At 46.2% G+C, this 20,368-nt stretch overlaps 1 protein-coding gene across 1 annotated transcript in view; it reads left to right on the plus strand.

Annotated features, from left to right (window-relative positions):
- Positions 1–20,368, plus strand: part of adgrb2 (adhesion G protein-coupled receptor B2) — a 1,120,188-nt gene that overhangs the window by 344,609 nt on the left and 755,211 nt on the right. The window lies entirely within an intron of this gene.

Here is a 20,368-nt window from a genome sequence, read left to right on the forward strand (position 1 = left end):
AGAGGAGATAGTTGGAGATAATTCTATCCATATAACAGCTTCATGTATATATATCCAACAAAATGTCTAGTCAGAATAATCTTTCTGTGAAGAGCTACTCTATAGAGGATATAATACAATAAATGATCATTTTATTGATTTTTGTAATAGATAGGTGGCAAGTGATGAACAGATAATTTTTTAAATCCCAATGAAATTTATTAGTTAGGAATTTAAAGCCTTGGGTTACATTATGTAAATATTCAATCCACAAATGGGATTGTATTCATTATAGACTGATTCAACTAAAATGTAGTGAATGTATTTGCAATGGCAGATGGCATTAAAACAGTTACTTATATCAACTTAAACTTAAAATTACTAATTAAAAATAAATTTTGTATGGTTTATGTATATCCTCTGTGCTTGTGATTTCAATATTTACATTGTAAATAATTATTCTTGTTAACTGGAAAATATGAAAGAAGTCATTCATTTCAGAAGGTCTCCATGATAAATGGACAGCCCAGGAAAATTGAGGGGCTATTTTACTAAATGTCTCCTGAACCTCAGTGACTGGGTTATAGTTTTGAACTTTCTCTTGCTGAAGATATGTGATCGTGCATTTCATTTGGTCTAAAATTTCTACACCCTTACCTGAAAAATATTGACGTGCAATGTCTCATTGGTGAAACTCTCGCTATGATGTTACTCATCATAAAAATTCAGCTGTGCCACTCTCTTCTTCAATTTACTCTTCTCCATAGCTCATGTTGTGCTTCTGGCTTATATCATTTCAGTGAGATTGGCAAAAACAAATATTTCGGGCAAAATTTTCCATTCTGAGCCCAAGTCCTGTGGCGGAGGTGAGAACCGGGAGTGTTTCCTGCCATGGAGGGCAGTGGGAATTCGCGCTGAATCACGTGATGCTGGCCTAATTAATTATGGAATCAGAAGTTTTCCATGTTTTGCGCAGCAGGGCGAGTTGGATGGTGCGTACCCTGCTGTCATACCCGGGTGCCTTATTTAAAAGACGCCTGGACATCAACTTACCCACCACTAAAAGAGGAGATGGCCTGCCGATCACAGGGAGCTTTGGTCCCCAGATTCAGTGACGCTTCTGTTGAAGTGCTGCTCAATGCAGTGGAGGCCAGGAGGGTCGCCCTTTACCCTGAGGGTGGCAGAAGGAGGCTGAGCTGCAGGCCAACCCTGCATGGGAGGAAGTCTCCAGGGTGGCTAGTGCCCAGCATCTCCACCAGAGTACTGCGCTGTTGTCCAGAAAATGGACGAATGACCTCATCTGCTCTGCCAGGGTAATGAACCTGCAACTGCTCATCGAATGGTAGAGAGGACACGGGCCTCAGTGACAAGGGCACCATCTGTGCCGCCCATTTATAAAAGATCTACTCAACTTTATAAGGTGATGCTTCATAGCCCACCTGCAGTCCATCTAGTCTGCAAGTGGAGAGGCCATTGGGTCTCTGACCCTTCTACACTCAGAGAGCTCAGATGCTGTTTGGGAACTGGAGTGGGGCAAGGGGGTTAGGTGTTGAGGGCACCAGGAAGCACTGCTAAAGACATGCCTTATCTTTCCATCTGCATGTTTTAACTGCTCTGGAAGATGCTGACCCAGAACCCTTGTGGACAATCTCCATTGCATCAATCACATCTAACACAATCCAGTGGGTTATTTGTAAGAGTGGAAGCATGGGAAGATACATGAAACCAAAATGGTCTCAACCCCATCTTCTTTCTTTGTGCAGGAAAAGTTGACGCACAATAGGAGAAAGAGAGAGAGAGGGAGAAGTTTGGAGGGGGCTGGCCTGACCTCAAGGAACTCACTGATTTTGAGGAACAGAAAGCCCAACTGGCAAGGGAGGAACCAGACTTAGCCTGTGCAGATAGAAAGGTTGGCAGGCGGCCTCCATCCAGTAAGGATCTATGCATAATGTAGCCACATAGAAACCTAATGGTCATCCGTTCCTCCATGTTGAAGGCAGCTCATGCGGTCACTCAATCTGTCCTCTTGCAATTATAGGTGCTAGCAGGAAGAGTGCAATGGCAGAAGAGGAAACCCTGTCTAGCAGCTCCTCCAGCCCACAGAGGACCAAGAACGTTGGGGAGGAGGAAGAAAGTGCACCTATAGAGGCGTCACATCAGTCACCTGCACCACTTACCAACGCAGAGACACACACCTTGGTGGGTACCAGATGTAGTTCAGTCAGGGTTTCATTTTCTGGTAGTCACCGCATGGACACGTCTGCGGCAGGAAGAGGTAGGGTCAACCAAATTCTTCGGCACTCAGAGGACCGTTGGGGAAGAGGCATCTGCGACGTCCAAGTCAGATGACAAGCCTCTGGGATGGGCCTTGCACAAGATGCTGGGGGAGCTGCAAGAGGCGGGAGAACAACAGGCAGAGGAGTCAGAGGCCCTCAACAGTGTGGCACGGAGGAGTCTGCTGGCTGATGAATTGATGCTGACATGTGCACGCATCAAAGTCTCCATGAGGAGGGTGGTGGACACCATGGAGAACCTGATCCAGCAGAATGCCCAGTTTCTACTGGAGATGCGCACAGACCTGCACTCCATCACTATAGCCATGGGTGAGCTTTGGCAGTGGCTGCACGAGAGGAGTCACAGTGGCCCCTCGGGCACCCAAAGGGAAGAAAAATGGCTGTTGGACACCCTTGGGGCTTCCACAGGACTCTATGAGGGTGTCCGGCCCTTTGAAATCCCCCTTGCCTGTGATACCTTCAGCTTCGTCTTCTGTGACCGCAGAGGGAGCAGCTGCCACATAGCAGGACAGCCAAAGTAAACCAAGGCTCTCCAGACCTTGGAGCTCCAGAGGATGATTGCCAAGGTCATCCAAGACAACAGGGCAACCTGCTCAGCAGGCTGCCTCCACCCCTACTACAAATATGGGGGACAACCTAGAAGAAGTGGTAGGAAACTTAAGATTCAGAAGTTTTGATTTCACATGTGGTTGCCTGGTTGCACTATGAATGTTAATGTTATGACACTTGTAAATAGAGCACCCTTGCACTTTAATGAGGTCTGAAGTGGTTTACTTGTGTTTCATAGTCCTTCACTGTGTGCATTCCCCACCTCCTCCATCTTCAGAGGGACTTCCCTGGCTGAGTCCATGTCCTCTGCAATCATGCATGTGTAGGGAGACAAAGGCATTTGCCACTGCCCTTGCGAGCCGTGTGCAGGAAGTGTCCTGTGCACACTGAACCTTTGCTCTTTGCATGTTTATCTGTTCTAATGCTCTAGCATTTTAACTACTACAGTTGTCCGGTTGAGATGACCTGCTGGCCTGCCACCTCCACTGACCCAACTCCCATGAAACACCCCGAGATCTCCACTGGGAGGCTCTTCATAGCTGTGAGTGGCTATGGTGCGTGTAACATTCAATGTCCAGTCCAATACCTTTGACCTTCCCCCTGTGACTCACACCCTACCCCCTATAACTATTTGACCCCTCCCAGGTGTAACATTTGACTTTCCCACAGTTACCCTGCAACTGGTTCCCATCATCCTCCGTCCCATGCAGGTGAATGTCCATGTCCCTTACCTTCCTGAGGAGCCCACCCCCATTACAATAGATATGCTTCCCTAGCCCCCATCCTGCCTACCCCCAGAATTTGCTTTTACTTGCGTATCCCTTCCAACAACGCTCAGCACCCCTTCACCCGTCATTGCCGAACCCTCACCCTCCCACCCTATCGTCTTCCACTGTCCCCTTTTAGCCTCACCATCTCTTCCTATCACCAATTCCCTCTATGCCGCCCAGGACTCAGCAGTTGACACTATGGGCCCTTCCCTCTGGACCCCTTTCCCCTCTTCTTCCCATGCCATTCACATCTGCACATCCCCGCCATTCCCATTCACACATGCACAATCTGCACAACATCACGGCCCTTCCCACTCCCCCACTCCATACCAGTTCACACATTCCTTGACCCACACAACATCTCTCTCTCTCTCCTACCACCTGCAACCTCCCCTCACCTGCCCTTTAGGCCTCCACACTCATTCCACCTCTCCTCACTGTCTAACCCCTTCCCCAGAACAGACCATCACTGCCCAACAGTGCCACATGCAGCTGTCCACCTGCAGCTGGAGGATCTACTTCCTGGAACACCTGCAGCTTAAGGATCCACCTTCTGGAAGTGGGTGCAGCTAAAAGATCCAACTCCTGGAAGCTGCTGCAGCTGGAAGAGCCTGTGGCAAGAAGATCCACGTGGTTGATGTTCCACTCACCCACTGTTGCACGTGGTGTTCCAGGGTTCACAGTCGCTGGAGGCCTCCATCTTCTGATCTCTGGGAGCTGCCCTAGGCCTTCTTCCAGGTGAGTACCAACATCTGCATATTGGTCCGGATGTGTTCCAGATCGGTGTGATGTCCCGCTGGCAGCACGGAGACTTGGATGGGGAGACAATTCTGGTCCGGTCTTCAAGGGGATGCAACATGGTTCCATGCCAGCCTCTGGCGGAAATGACAACATGCCATAACGGGTGGGTGCACATGTTCCAGCCGTCATTTCACGCTGGCAAGAAACCCCACAGGGATGGACTGGAAAACTCTGCCCATCATCTCACTTGATTGACCTACAGGGTTTTATTGTAACCGACTTAGGCAGTGATATACATCCTTGAATGTAAACAGGAATATTTATACTGAAGAAATTAGTACTTAAGCAGCTCGTAATTAGATGCAAAGTTAGGCTTTTCCTATTTTCACAACAGAGTGTAGGAAATTAGAAAACTAAAAATAGAATAGGAAACTTGCTGGAAAGACCATGGGATGAACATCCAGGCTGAAAACAAAGTGACAAATTAGCAAATGTCTAAATGTTCTGACCAACAACAATATGATCCTTCAATAACATTTCTTGGAAATGTGGGAATCTTTGGTGTTGTTGATTGTTAGGAGGGCTAATGTTTAGTGTCACAGATTTGAGTCCTCCTGTCCTCAGCAGCCAGAGACTATGACACCTCCCAGAAAGAAGCCAAAAAAAATCATTCCTGCATACTTCCTGTGCATCCTCGTGGCTGACTTTATAAGTCGCTGCCAATGTTCAGTAAGGAACAGTTGCACTCAGGTGCAAAGGTATCTGAAGAGGTACACAATGAGTAGGTAAATGGAGTTTTGGTTGGTGGGGCATTTAGGCTTGTGCACTCATGGTGCTTCATCAGAATTATATATCATATGATTGACAGGAGGCTATAACCATTACATTCAAGCCTGGTTCAATTGGGAGTGTGGGGGAGTATGCCAGGAACAGCATCAAGCATACCTAGATATGAGATGTCAACCTGGTGAAGCTACAACACAGGACTAGGTACATGCCAAAAGGCAGATGCAGCATGCCATAGACAGAGCTAGGTGATCCCACAACCTACAGGTCAGAACAATGCTCTGCAGTCTGGCACACCCAGTGGATAATGAAATAGCTTACTGGAGGAAGAGGTTACATTAACATCCCCACCCTCAATGATGGAGGAGCCCAGAACTTCAGTGCAAAAGACAAGGCTGAAGCATTTGCAACTCTCTTCAGCTAGTAGTGCCAAGTGGATGATCCATCTTGCCCTTGTCCCGAAGCCTTCAACACCACAGATACCAGTCTTTAGCCAATTCATTCACTCCATGTGACATCAAGAAAAGGCTAAACGCACAGGGTACAGCAATGTGGGATATGGGCCCTGAGAACATCCCATCCATAGTACTGAAGACTTTTACTCCAGAAATAGTTATGCCCCTAGCCATGCTGTAACTGTACGTGGAAAATTGCCGAGGTATGATCTGTCCACAAAACAGGACAAATCCAACCTGACAAATTACTGCCCCATCAGCCTACTTTCAATTATCATCAAAGTAATGGAAGATCTCATTGTCAGTACTTTCATGCAGCACTCATTAAGCAATAACCTGCTCATCAATGCTTAGTTTGGATTTTGTCAGGTCGATTGACTCCAGATCTCATTCCAGCTTTGGCCCAAATGTGAACAAAAGAGCTGAACTCAAGAGGGGAGGTTACCCCTAACCTTAAGCCAGCATTTATCTGAGCGCAGTATCAAGGGACCCTAGCAAAATTGAATGGGAAACAGTGGCAAACATCTCCACCTGTTGGAGTCATACCTAGCATAAGGGAAGATGGTTTTGCTAGTTGGAGGGCAATCATCTCAGCCCCAGGATATTGCTGCAAAAATTCCCAGGACAGTGTCCTAGGCTGAACCATCTTTAACTGCTTCTTCAATAACCTCTAATCATAAGATCAGAAGCATGAAAGAATGTTGTTGATTACACAGTACCATTCTCAACTCCTCAAACACTGAAGAAGTCTGTGCCTGCATGCAGCAAGCACTGAACAACATCAGGCTTGGGTTGATAATTGGCAAGTACCATTGGTGCCACAGAAGTGCCAGGCAATGACCATTTCCAACAATAGAGAATCTAACCATCTCCCCTTGATCTTCAATGGCATTGATTCCCGTACCATCAACATTCTGGAGGTCACCATTGACCAGAATCTAAACTGGACCAACAATATAAATCCTGTGGTTACAACAGCAGGTCAAGGGCTGGGAATTCTGTGGTCAGTAAAACTCCCTTCCTGACTCTGCAAAGCCTGCCCACCATCTACAAGTCACAAGCCAGGAGTGTGATGCAATACTCTCCACTTGTCTGGATGAATACAGCTCCAGTAACACTCAAGAGGCTTGATACCATTCAGCACAAAGCAGCCCACTCAATTGCCATCCCACTCATGATCTTAAATATAAATTCCCTTCATCAATGATAGCAGTGCTCGCCATCTACAAGCAGAGCAATTTACCAAAGCTCCTTCAACAGCACCTTCCAAATCTGTAATATCTACCAGCTAGACGGACAAGGGCAGCAGATTCATGGCAACACCATCACTTGCAAGTTCCCCTCCAGGTCACACACCATCCTGACTTGGAACGATGGATGGAGTTTTACACTCCAGAGGCTAAGTGCAATGGTGGGCCGGGAAGTTGGTTCGGTTCCCAATGGCAAGCGGTGTGGGTCACTGCGCCAGAATGTCCGCTTTTCACTTCATTATGTGTCCATAAACGAACAGCACGTCATATCTCGTGGCAGGGTGAGCTGGGATTTGACCGCCCTCACAATATTTCATCGGGTCGTATTTCCGGGTATCATATTTAAATGGCACCTGTGCACACATTCACTCTCTGCAGCCCAGGACTTGTCGTGGCAAACACCAGAATTACCCCAAGAAGAACCAAACCATCTGCCCTGAAGTTCAGCAACAAGTGCCTAGTGACACTCCTCCAGGCATTCGAGGATTGGTGGGAGGTCTTTTACCCCCGTGATGGGAGTCAGAGGTCCTTACCACCAAGGCTTGGGAGGAGAACGCCAGTGCGGTCAGCACCTGCAGACCTCAGAAGAGAGTCGCTCTCCACTGCAGGAAGAAGATGAATGATCTCTGCCAGGATAAGTTAACCTTCTCCTCACTCTCAGAAGGCCATCAGGCATTCATAGGTTTACAGTCCTCTGGGATCTCACACACTACCAACCCAAGGGACATCATCACTGATTCTCTCACACATACTTTGAAATCTTGATCTCTTGTCACATCCTGCACAAGTTGCATCTTCAGCCCTGACATAGTTCCACTTAGCGCACACAGAAGGCAGGTATGCTTTGGCATCTGCCATGCTCACAGTCTATCTATCTGTCTTTATGTAGGACAAGACCAGCTACAACAAGAGGGTGAGATCCCAGACAGGAAGGGGGGATGCAGTGCTCAAGGCACTCACCCCAATGAAGAGCAGATGGCAGAGCTGGCCACCAAGGACAGGGACCGTTCCTGTGCTGAAGGCGAAATCAGCATCTCCCAACAAGTTAGTGAGGCTCCATCCAGTAGCCTTCGCACACCACCCAAAACTGTGAGTGCTCTTTAAAGTTAGTGACTATCCAGCCAATCGCTAATTATATCTTCTGTCTATTGCACCACCAGCAAAAAAGGAGACACACCATCAGCCAGCCTGTCAGCTCCAGCCCCCAGACCATCTCGGATGAGAATCCTGAGGACCCATTAAATGCTGAGCCGTCATTGCGTTTACTTGCACCCTCCACCAGTGCAGGGACACATACTTCGGTGGGACATAGTTTTGATCAGGCTCAAGGTCACTGTCTGGTGAGAGCAGCACAGATTTGGGTTCACAGCAGGCAGCGGCAGTGAGGCTCCATAGACTAGCCTTCGCACACCCTCCAAAACTGTGAGTGCCCTTTAAAGTAGTTGACTATCCAGTCAATCGCTAATTGTATCTTCTCTCTGTTGCAGCCACCAGCAAAAAAGGAGACACACCATCAGTCAGCCTATCAGCCGCAGCCTCCAGACCACCTCGGATGAGAATCCTGAGGATCCATTAGATGTTGAGCCGTCACTGTGTTCACCTGCACCCTCCACCACAAAGACACAAACTTAGGTGGGACTTAATTTTAGATCAGGCTTGGCGTCACCATCTGGTGAGAGCAGCACAGATTCGGGTTCATGGTAGGCAGGAGCAATGACAGCCAAGGTCACCGACACTCGTAGGAGTACTAGAGGCCAGGCTGTTGCTGAGTCTGAGTCCGATGACGAGACCCTAGAATCGACCCTCAGAGAGATGTTGGAGCTCCAAAGACCAAGGATAAAGCAGACAGAGTTATTAGAGGCCGTCAGCAGATCAGAGGATGGAGGAGTCCATTCACATTCTGTCTGATGTCATGGCACCATCATGCCTGCGCATTGAGTTTATAATTGGAAAGGTGGCGCCCGCCTCCATGACCCTGGTCCAGCAATTTGTGCCAGATAAGTGCTCAGACCTGCACAACATTGCTATATCCATGAATGGGATCCACCAGTGGGTATGCGAGAGGGACTCAGGGCACCTCGATCTCCCTCTGGGTGCCCCTTGTCTTTAAAGAGTCAGAGAGGGGCCTTCAAGCACTCACAGGGAGGAGGAGCGTCAGCCAGACATCCTTGGACAATCCACCCAGGACTCTCCTGGCTGTCCAGCCGCTGCCAGTCCCCTCTGCCCGTGACCCCAGCAACTCCAGCTCCTCAGGCCAAGGAGGGTGCACCTATCCCACAGCAGGAAATCCAAAGCAGGCTAGGGCCCTTTAGGCCTCAGGCCTCCAAAAGATGCCCACCAAGAAAATTACAAAGAACGGGCATAACAGTCAGCTGGCTGCCTCCCCCTCTGCTACGGTTGTCGGGAATGCATCTAGATTTGGAGGTAGGATAAGAAAAATTAAGAAATACTGAAAGTACAGTGGTGGCATGGGTGTTCGCTCACTGGATATACCTTGCAAACTGTAAATATATTTTGCATGTCTGAAAGTCTCATCTAGTGAATGGTTGTTCTTTCTGATGCATTGCTCAGAAGTCATACAAGTGTAACAGATGCCCCCTCCTCCTCAGTTATCTCTCATCGTGTCCCTCAGGTCTATAGTGTTTTGCACACTTTCAGTACAGTGAGTCACTTTTCTGTTCACAGCAATGACATAAGTAAAGCCTGATGCTCTATCAACATGGTAGTTGGGCATACATATCTTATACTTGTGTCAGAGGAACATTTCATATGGCCTCATGAGTATAGATTTTGCAGGTTTGTTTATTCTCTTGATGCTGTTGCAATAAGTCTGTTCTATGTGGATCCTAATGGTTTTAATGGTGACCCACATTGGAGTCATTGTAACTCGGTGCATTTTCCAATGCCCTCCAAGTAATGTCTGTCAGGCTTGGGTGTGGGTTACATTTTGAGTAATAGTCGGGGACCCTAACCGCTCATGGTGGTCTGTGGTGTGACATCATGATTGCCGGTACAGCTGGACATTACCATATAACAGTTCTTCCCACTCTCCCCGTTCATGATGCTGAGCTATGGACCTAGCTAGCACTTTGCGACTCTTGAACTGTCTGCCAGGCGGCCATGACTATGCGAGATTTGAGGTATGCGCCTAGTCTTAAGATGCCGACCAATTAAATGGGAGGATACTAGCTTGCAACTGAAGGTCTGGCTAGCGTGGTGTGACAGAATCCCTGAGTTGGCTCTCTGAAGGCAATCAACATGGTTATCTGATCATGATAGCCATCAGGCTTCCTTGTGTATATCTGAAACCGCTGGAATAAAAATGTGGAGGCCTCAAATAGGATCAGAATGAAGCTTCAGTACACCTGATATGTGCGCTTTATTATCAGTGAAGTTACTAAGTAATGTCTAAATGCTGTGTTGAGATCTACTGGGGCACCTGACACCTAGATGCTAAAGCAATGCTGGATGTGAAGTTGGGAAGCTCCAGACGAAAGCTGGGTCATGAGTGCTTGTCAATGATTAGACGACTGTGCTGCTGAAGCTCTCTCTGTGCACACAGAGGTGACTTGTCTTGCAAGTCCGCATCCATGACAGAGTGACAAATCGCAGAGTCTTAAAGAACATGACTGGGGACTCAGTATGAGGATGAGCTCTGGGCATTATTCTTGCACGAGGGCTGGCCTGTTGAGGGATGCCGCAATCTGGATTCAGATCAGTCTTCAGATGTTCACGCAAGAACCAGTGATTGAAGTTTGTCCTCCTTGATGCACATTGCAAAGCTCTAGGCATGCTGCCATGAGGGCACTGAGGTTTGCAGTGCTGCTCCTGCCTCTGGAAAACTTCCATTGGCAATGAAATATTTGCATAATGCTGGAAAAGACTGCAAGAAATGTCTACTTGCTTTACAGTGAGCAATGGCAGAGTTCTTATCCGCTAAAAGAACAGCCAGATGCTCCAAGGCTACCTAGCCTTCCAAGGATGATCCTGAGCTGCTAAGTGTACGTAATAAGGCTTAACTGAGAGCCCAGATATCTATTGGAATAACAGAACACCTGCTCCCCAATGTAAATATTGTTTGATTGACAGCTGAGGCACTCTGATCATTGCATAGCCCAATTGGTTTCAAGTGCTTGTGGTTTGTTGTTTTTGAAATTTCAAAGGGCCTGGATTATTGACACTTTTATTAGCTTTCAATCCAGACTGTTTTTATATAGGAGAAATTTATCAACAGAGTACATTTTTTCAAAGCTTTCTTTTACACGTACCACTTTACACTTTTATGTTCATTGGCTAATGAACCTTTTTCATGAGCCCCCCAACACACAATTTAAAGTTACACTACATATGTATTAGCAGTAGTTTTGAGTTGTAGTGTTAGTAATTTGCAGATCTTAGTTATAGACTGATCTTATTGAGTGATGTAAGATTGTTACAGGTGTAGAAAAACTTTACTTGGAACAGTTACTTTAAATTAAACTGCAGCTGTATAATTGGAGACACAGGTTCAAACTAGCTAAAGATCATTTTGGGACTGATATTTTTAGGAGATTTCACTTCACAGAAAGAAGAATTAACGTTTGTTTTCGACAAAGCAACACTTGCCAAAATACTGGAGTAATTTAGGAAGCATTGTGGGGGAGGGATTATTAGCATCTCTGGATGAAAGAACCAAAATGGGCTAAATGGCCTCCCCCATCCATAATTACCTTGTGATGAGGTCAGCATTATGTAATTTGGTATAGGGATAGAATACTTGTTAGGATTTATCATGAGTTTCTCCATGTGCACCTTTTCTAGTTACATTTAAATCAGGAAATTGATATTCCCTCTTTTTTTATCTATCGCTATGTTGATCAGAAATAAACTGTAAGTCCACAGTATTCATGCTTACAGAGGGATGAACAAAATAATTGATGATATAAGAACATTAGAAATAGGGGCAATAGTAGACTATATGGCCCATTGAGCCTGCTCCGCCATTCGATAAGATCTGATCTTCAGCTTCATCTCCACTTTCTTGCCTCTCCATATATCCCTTGGTTCCCTGAGAGATCAAAAAGCTGTCTATCTCAACTTAAATATATTCAGTGATGGAGTATCCACAACCCTCTGAGGTAGTAATTCCGAATATTCACAATCCTTCTAGTGAAAATATTTCTCTTCATCTCAGTCCTAAATGATCAACCCCTTATCCTGAGACTGTGTCTCATATTGTAGATTTCCCAGCTAGGGGAAACAGTTTTACAGTGTCTACCCTATTAAGCCTCTTGAGAATCTTGCGTCTTTCAATGAGATCAGCTCTTATTCTCTTAAACTCCAGAGAGTATAGACACAATTTGCTCAATCTCTCAACACAGGATAGCCCACACACCCCGGGGATCAATCTAGTGAAGTTTTGATGTACTGCCCCCATACAAGCATATCCTTCGTTAAATATGGAGACTAAAACAGCGCACACTATTCCAGGTGTGGTCTCACCAAAGCCCTGTACATTGCAGCAAGACTTCTTCATTCTTTTTTACCAATCCCCTTGTGATAAAGGTCAACATGCCATTTGCCTTCCTAATTGTTTGCAGTACCTGCATGCTAATTTTCTGTGTTCCTTTTACGAATGCAAGTCCTGCTAAACATCAATATTTATAAATATTATTAAATTATTCTGCTTTCCTACTCTTCTGACCAAAGTGAATAACCTCATATCTCCCCACATTATGCTACATCTGCCACCTTGTTGCCACTCACTTAACCTGTCTCTATCTCCTTTCAGCCTTTTTGAATCCTCCTCACAGCTTGCATTGCCATCTAGCTTTTTATTAACAGAAAACTTAGATACATTACTTGTGTCTTTGTCTGAGTCATTAATATAGATTGTAAATAGCTGAGGCCTTGATCCTTGCTGCAATCCACTAGTTACAGCCTGCCAACTTGAAAATACCGTGGGCAGGGCTGATTTTTTTTTGGATGCTGAAAGGATAATTCCTCCTGTTGGAGAGACCAGAACAAGGGGACAGAGTTTAAAATAAGGGGTCTCCCATTTAAGATGGGGATGAGGAGAATTTTTTTCTCTCAAAGGGTCATGAGTCTGTGATATTCTTTTCCCCAGAGATTGGTGGAGGCAGAGCCATTGAATATTATTAAGGCTGAATTAGATAGATTCTTGGTTGACAAGGGATCCAAAGGATACTGGGGATAATAAGGAAAGTGGAGCTGAGCACCTATTCCCTTTGACTCCTTTGTCAATGAAGAATCGAATTCAGCCCATGATTTTATTGAATGGCGGAGCAGGTTCGAGGATCCAAATGGCCTACTCCTAATTCATATGTCCTTATGTATATATATTCTTAGCTTCCTGTCCATTAACCAAACCTCTAACCATGCTATACATTACCCCAACTAAATGAGCCCTTCTCTTGTGTATTAACCTTTTGTGATGTATCTTATCAAATAAATGCCTTTTGGAAATCCTGGTATACTACATCTACTGATTCCCCTTCATCGACTCTAAATCCTCAAAAATTTATGTGTCATGTTGGACTTGAAATGGTAACTCTGTTTCTTTCTCCATGGATGCTGCCAGACTGGTTGAGTTTTTCTAGCACTTTCAGGTTTTATTTCAGATCTGCAGCATCCACAGTATTTTGCTTTTATTTTCCCTCTAGTAAAACCATGCTGACTTTGTCCAATCATGCTATGATTATCTAAGTGCATTGTTAAGACTTCCTTAATAGTAGATTCCAGCCCTATCCCGACAACTGATGTCAGGCTAACTGGTCCGTAAGTTTCCTGTTTTCTCTCTCCCTCTTTTTTGAATATTGATTTAATTTTGCTAACTTCCGATTCATTGGGACCATTCTAGAATCTAGGGAACTGGGAAAATCATTACCAGTGCATCCATTATCTCCACAGATCTCTGTTTTAGAATTCCAGACTGTAGCTCATCAGGTCCCAGAGATTTGTTGGATTTTAGTCCCTTAAGTTTCTCCAGTACCTTTTCTCTGCTGATATTAATTACTCTAATTTCCTTACTCTTTTGAGCCCCTTGATTACCCTCTTTTTCTGGTATGTAAGTGTGTCTTCTACTATGAAGACAAGCACAAAATATTTGTTCAATGTCTCTGCCATTTCTTATAATAATTTCTCCTGTATCTGCCTGTAAGGAACCAATGCTTACTTTAGCTACTCTTCTCTTTTTAACAGACTTGGAAGAAGCTCTTACAATTTGTTTCTATATTCCTGGCTAGTTTACTCTCATTCTATTTTTTCCCTTTTCATCAAATTTTTGTGGTTTTTTGCTGGTTTCTAAAACACTCCCAATCCTCAAACTTACCATACTTTTTTGCAACATTTTAAAGCCCTTCTTTTAGTCTAATGTTATCTTTAACCTCCTTAGTAAGGCACAGATGTATTTTTCTTGTTGAGTTTTAGGGCAGAATTTATAGTTCAGCGGGCAGGCGTGCGCCACACCCGCTCCAGTGTTAAATAAAGCACATTGATGTTGGCCGAGCGTGCTGATGTCAACATGCACTCTTGCGATATTTCACTAGGTAGGCACGTGATGGAGACGGAGGTATCCTCGCCATTAATTAAATGGTCAGTTAAGGCCCTTGAGACATCAAATGTCTCCGACTTTACATAGACCATGCAATTTTTAGGCCGTTGCATGGGCAAAATGGGCAGGCAGGCAGGCTACAATTTTCAAAACCTCATCTACGGGTGGGATTAGAGGGGCCAGTGGCCTTGTCAAAGTGATTAGTGGGGAGCGCAGGATATCACTTGCTGCTGGCTGCTTCTGTGAACAGGACAGCTTCGTTTTGCTTCAGAGCTGCATTCAAAGACTTTAGAGGCTTCAATTCAGTACTCAGTGTTGTTTTCCAGACCCCTGGAAGATTCACACCGCGTGGGGCCTTCCAGGTATCAGACAGCCTTCCCTTACCCTGGTAATGGGGATTGTGGTCTCCACTGGAGGCACCTCCTCTGAGGAGGAAGAGAGAGCCAGAAGGGGGAGGAGGCCAGGTGTCCCAATTCAGTTTCCAGGGGAGTGACCTGTGGGAGGAGAGGTGCAGGCACAAGAGGTGCAGGACCAACAGGAATTACAAGGCAGAAGGGGCCGCAGAAGATGCCAATATCTTGCTGCCAGGGTTTATAGGGTTTTTAGTTTATAGCTACCCCAAATGTCTGAGATGCAATACCGATGGAGGCTCCATCTCTCAATGGAGACAGTGACCTCCATCGGCCCTGAGATCAGCTCCAACTGTGTGGGTGGACACCCCAAGACCCCAGTGCGGGATCTTTGTGGAGTGTCCCAATCAGCTGCCCACAGTTGCATCAAACTGGTGACAGATGCTCTGTTCAGGTGTGCATTGACTTTTATTCATTACCGTTTGGACCAGGCCAGCCAGGCAGAACGAGCCAGAGATTTTGCAGTGATTGCTGGGTTCCCCTGTGTCCAGGGTGCAATAGACTGTACACATGTGGCCGTCAAGGCACTAGCGGGTGAGCCCGAAGCCTTCGTCAACAGGAAGGGATTCTACTCCATGAACGTGCAGATAGAATGTGATCACAAGATGCAGATCCTGCAAGTGTGTGCAAGGTACCCTCGCAGCCCCCATGACACTTACATCCTGAGGCACTCCCAGGTGCTGAGGCTCTTCAGTGCTCCAGCCCAACTGGATAGATGGCTGCTGGGTGACAAGGGCTATCCCCTCAAAAGGTGGCTCATGACGTCTGTCCGCCATCCAAGAATGGAGGCCGAGCAGCGGTACAACAGGAGCCATGCCTTCACAAGGGTGATGGTAGAGAGCACCATAGGTCTTCTCAAGATGTGCTTCCAATGCCTGGACTGTTCAGGCAGCACACTGCAATACCCCCTAGATCGTGTGTGCATACTGCACTCTCCACAATCTGGCACTCGCAATGGGTGACGTAGTGGAGACCTTGACACAGCTGCACAGTCAATAGATGATGAGTGAGTCTGTAGTGAGTCTGAGGATGAGCATGTTGAGAAGAACGCTGAGGGCATAGGCACTGACCTGGGCAACCTCCAGAGTAGGCAGGGACACCTGGGACGCTTTGATCCAACGCTCCTTCAGCTAGGCTACCAAATAAGAACCACCACCTCATGCCAGGGCTGCAGGCTCCATATTTGATCCTTGATAGGACCAGTTCCTTGGTCAACAACATACACTATGTGCCATTGCAATAAAGTTTCAAGAGACACATGTTACATCATAACATTGCCTACCATGCACCTACAGAACAAATGAATCATACAGAGGCCAGTTGCACAAAATAACATCTTATTTACTTGTGAATGTGAAACATTGCAGAAATTAACATTAACCGGTGTTTTCCATCACACAGTTAAAAAAAGGAAAGAAAAATGGGAGAACCAAATGTCACCCATGATAAGGCCGTCTTGTGCTTAAAGTGCTTTAAGTTTTCACTTACAGATCTAGGTATTTCCCCCTCCCTGGCACCAGCATTAGAGACAGCCTGTTCACTCTGCTGTCTTGTTAGCCTTGATGACTCTGGCCCGTGGAACCTGTGCAGACCCCACCTGGGAGGAAGTGGCCAGTGCCACGGCTGGCATCTGCCCAGTTGCTGCAGCCTCATCAGATGCCACGGTCACTGGCAGAGGAGCTGCTGCCATCATCCAGAGCAGGAGACTGCAGAGATGACAGGCAGCTCATGCGTCAATGTCAGGTTGCTTTGGACCTCCCTGCTCATCATTGATGGACAGTCACCTAGCTAGGATACTGGGTGCCCAATCCACCTCCCACACTGACGCTGATCAGCGAAGTCATTGCCAGTGTGAGGGCTTACAAGTCCAAGGGCATCGCCAGGAGCCCTTGATTGATGCCCTGGAGGAGCATCTCCGTGAGAGTTGTCACTCTTTCCATGGAGGAGGCATTGTGCTCGGCCATGAGGGTCAATGCAGTACTTACGCTCCGCAGAGACTCCTTCACAACGGAGACCATGACATGCATTCCCTCATGTATCTCAGCCAGACCCTCCCGCACACCCTGCTGGACATCCAGCATCTGCTGCCTCATGGACGACTCCAGAGGCTCATCATCGGCCATCGACTGAGCATTGTCCTGGTCTCCAGCAGTCCTCTGACTGCCGGCGCCCTGAGCACTCTCTGCTTCCGTCTGCACTTCAAGCAAGTGTGAAGTGCCCTCACCAACGTGCACTGATATACTACACGGCAATGTTATGCCCACTGAGGTGCTGGTATCTGCGCTGGTGCCTGCTTGACAGAGAGGGTGTGGTGCAGGTGTGTGGTGAGCATGGTGGTCCTAAGGGGTCAAGAATGGGCCTTCAGGCTCCTCATAACGAACGGCTGCTGGTGAGTCTAAAAGGGAGAAGAAGGACATGCATTAGTTTAAGTTATGAAACTTGCACTGTGCATGCCTGGCATCCTAATGAGACACAAATATGCATCATGGTGCCCTCGTCTTTCGATTATCAATGGGGATTCTAGGTTCGAGGCTCACATCAGTATAGAGACTACACTGAAATGGTTGCAATAACCTACATTCTCACTCCAGTGCACTGAACTCTTACCTTCCTCTGGCACCCCAACCTCACTGCAGGTGCTTGACCGAGGTGCATGGCGCCACTCCAGCTCCAGGGCCTTCTGCTCGTATCACCTGAGGATGAGGTGGTGTGGGGGCATCCCGCCAGTCCACGTCCTCTCAGCATTGTTATGGGATATTTTCTTCTGAAAAGGCAGAGGAGCATTGATTAGTTCACTCTCTAACTGCAGCGCCATTGCAATCTGGCAGGCCTCAGCTGATTCGTGACCTTGGAACCTCAAGGCGCTCAGTCCAAGCAGCCAGGACTCACCCCCTTGCCCAGATGGTGCCTCATTGATATTTGCCACTCACACTCTAACCGCTCTGAGGTCCACAGGGGCGATGGGCAGCTCTTAACTGTTCTGCAAAGTGACCCATGCCAACAAGGTACTCACCTCTCCCGATCGCAGGAGATCATTGAAGTACTTCCGGCACTGCACCCATGTGCGCCTCACAACGTCATGGCTGCTGACCCTGGATGCCACCTACTCTCAGGCCTTTTTGGTGAGGTGGGGTGGCCTCCTCCTCCCGTCCCGGGGGACACAGGTTCCTCTCCTCGCTGGCACCTCCTCCAGAAGGGCTGTGAGGCACTCATCCAAGAAATGCAGGGCCGACTGCACCGCTGGCCTGCCCTCCCATCTGCCATATCCACCCGCTATGGTCTCCATTCACAGGACTTCTGTGTCCTTCTGTGGCAGCCTTAAAGGGGTTGCCGAGGCCACATTTGAATCTGTCACCAGGCTGCCATTGGACCCGGTGGACATCATGCCACTGCCCCGCCTGCCCCTTTGTGCTCATTCGCAGGCTGCATATCACGCTGGGTGGTCCTTAATTGGACTGCCCATGTAAAATCGTGGAGCTCTGCTCATCGTGAGCAGTGGTCATCATCCCGACTGCCCCCGCCCGTCCCTGCCGATCCTGCATGCCAAGGGCAAAATTCTGCCCTTAGTTTATCAATGAAATTTATTTTTGATGAACATTTTGAATTGTTTCTTTACATATTTTCCACTGTTTACTTACTGCCATTCTGCCATACCTTTTAGTCTGTTTACTCAATCAACCTCAGTCAGCTCTCCCCGCAAAATAAAGTAATTGGCTTTGTTTAAGTTTCTTGTTTGTGATTGGAAATACATTCTTTGCTGCAACCATCTAGCTGGAAATAGACCTAGAGACATTCCATTCATTCTTCAACTACTTTCTGAGCATCTCTTAGATCCTAGTTTACAAAGCTACATGAAACACACATCCATTGGCTAAATTTGGTAGCTGCAGAGGACGATATTTTTGACCAATTTTGTTTTGAAGCACCCGAGGACCTTGCTTCTCCTGGATTACAGCTCTTACTGTTTTTGAAGAATTGTTCCCCCAATGAAGAAGATACTTTAGTTCCTGTTGGAATTGTTCTTGATTTGTTTTGGGATTTGTGTGGAAGTTTATGACAGCTTTAAGTCAAAAGTAACTGGTGCTATCACACATCATGACACCTCACCACAAGTTAATTAGCATGCATGATATTTAATTTCAAAGAAGAAATTGAGGCTGGGTGAGCTCTAATAATAGCTATCATAAATTCATTTTTTTTAAAAATTATAGAACTATATAATATGCTGAAACCAAAAGGAAACTGCAAGACCAAAGTGTCCAGAATGTAAATAAGGGTGCACTGAAAGGCATTTTTCAGCGTTTTTGGGGAATAACTTAACAAAAATTAAATGATGGGGTAAAGTTCAATAGGCCTTAGATACAGCACCTGGGTGTAGCGTACAGTATTTCCCCAGTAGTTGTTGTGCATAGCCTGGTTGCATACTGTTCCCGAATAAGGATTTGGTATTTTTTTTTTGTTCAGATGTTACTTAAAATATATTTCACTCAGATAGGCTGGGCACTTTCCATTGCACACATTGAAGATCGTGCAAATTCAGTGTGAAAGTTGAGCCCCATGATTCTGTAGGCTTGAAAAATGATTCTCTCTTTTCCTTTTATTTTGCTCATGTGTCTCCACTGCCTTCACTTTTAAAACTTTCAAACTATTTTGCATGTTCACATACAGTTTGGCAGTGATTACACTTGCTTATCTTTCTAAGATCTTCATCTCGCACTCATACTCTTTGAATCTGTAACCTGTTCAACCTACATGATACCAACTTCCTATCATGCCAGCTTGCCATCCTAGAGGTGTGCTTCATTTTTGCACACAACCATTTCCAAGGTCGAAAAGCAATACAGGTTCCAATGCCTAAACTTGAGCATGTGCACACATATTTGTTATGATTTTTAAAAATGCTTATGCGATCATGTTTTTCTAAGATTTCCATTAACTCTTCCTGGCCCTTTGCCATTCAAGATATTGAACAAACTAAACACTCCTGTAATACGTAGCACAATCTCCCCTCACCACGTTGTACTCAGCACAAACTACTTGCTCAGGAACACAAATAGGTGTCCGATAATTTTGTTTATGTAACAGAATTTGAAATGCGTTTACAATCAGGAATGCAGCCTAAATACAAGTTAATGCAATGAAAAGAGTAATCAAATCAGGCTAAGGCCCTGGTGATAAATTGCCTCAAAAGAACTTTGCTGGTTATGTTATGGAAGGAGGAACGTATTAGGATTTTGCCATAAAATCGCTTGATCCAGGCAGCTCACAAATATACTCTGTACATATCCAGGGCCTGTCATTTTAAATCTTTTAGCTGATTATTTTTTTCCTTCCCTTTCCCCACATTTTCCCAAACCACCTACTGTGTTCCACCAGGGGATAGGGAGAAGCAGTATTTGAAACTCTTTGTTCCTCAGTAACTTAATCAGGGAATGTGCCACAACGATGCCTTGGGAAGGACAATGGTTCATGCAATGTTGTCTGCTTCACCTCTCCCGGCGGGGAAACACTTGGCCTCCCCTTGTTGCCTCCAAATCATGGCACAACTAAAGTCTTGGCATCTGGCATTGGAACACTTGTGC

The sequence above is a fragment of the Carcharodon carcharias genome, chromosome 19, assembly GCF_017639515.1.
Source record: "Carcharodon carcharias isolate sCarCar2 chromosome 19, sCarCar2.pri, whole genome shotgun sequence".
Taxonomy (NCBI): domain Eukaryota; kingdom Metazoa; phylum Chordata; class Chondrichthyes; order Lamniformes; family Lamnidae; genus Carcharodon; species Carcharodon carcharias.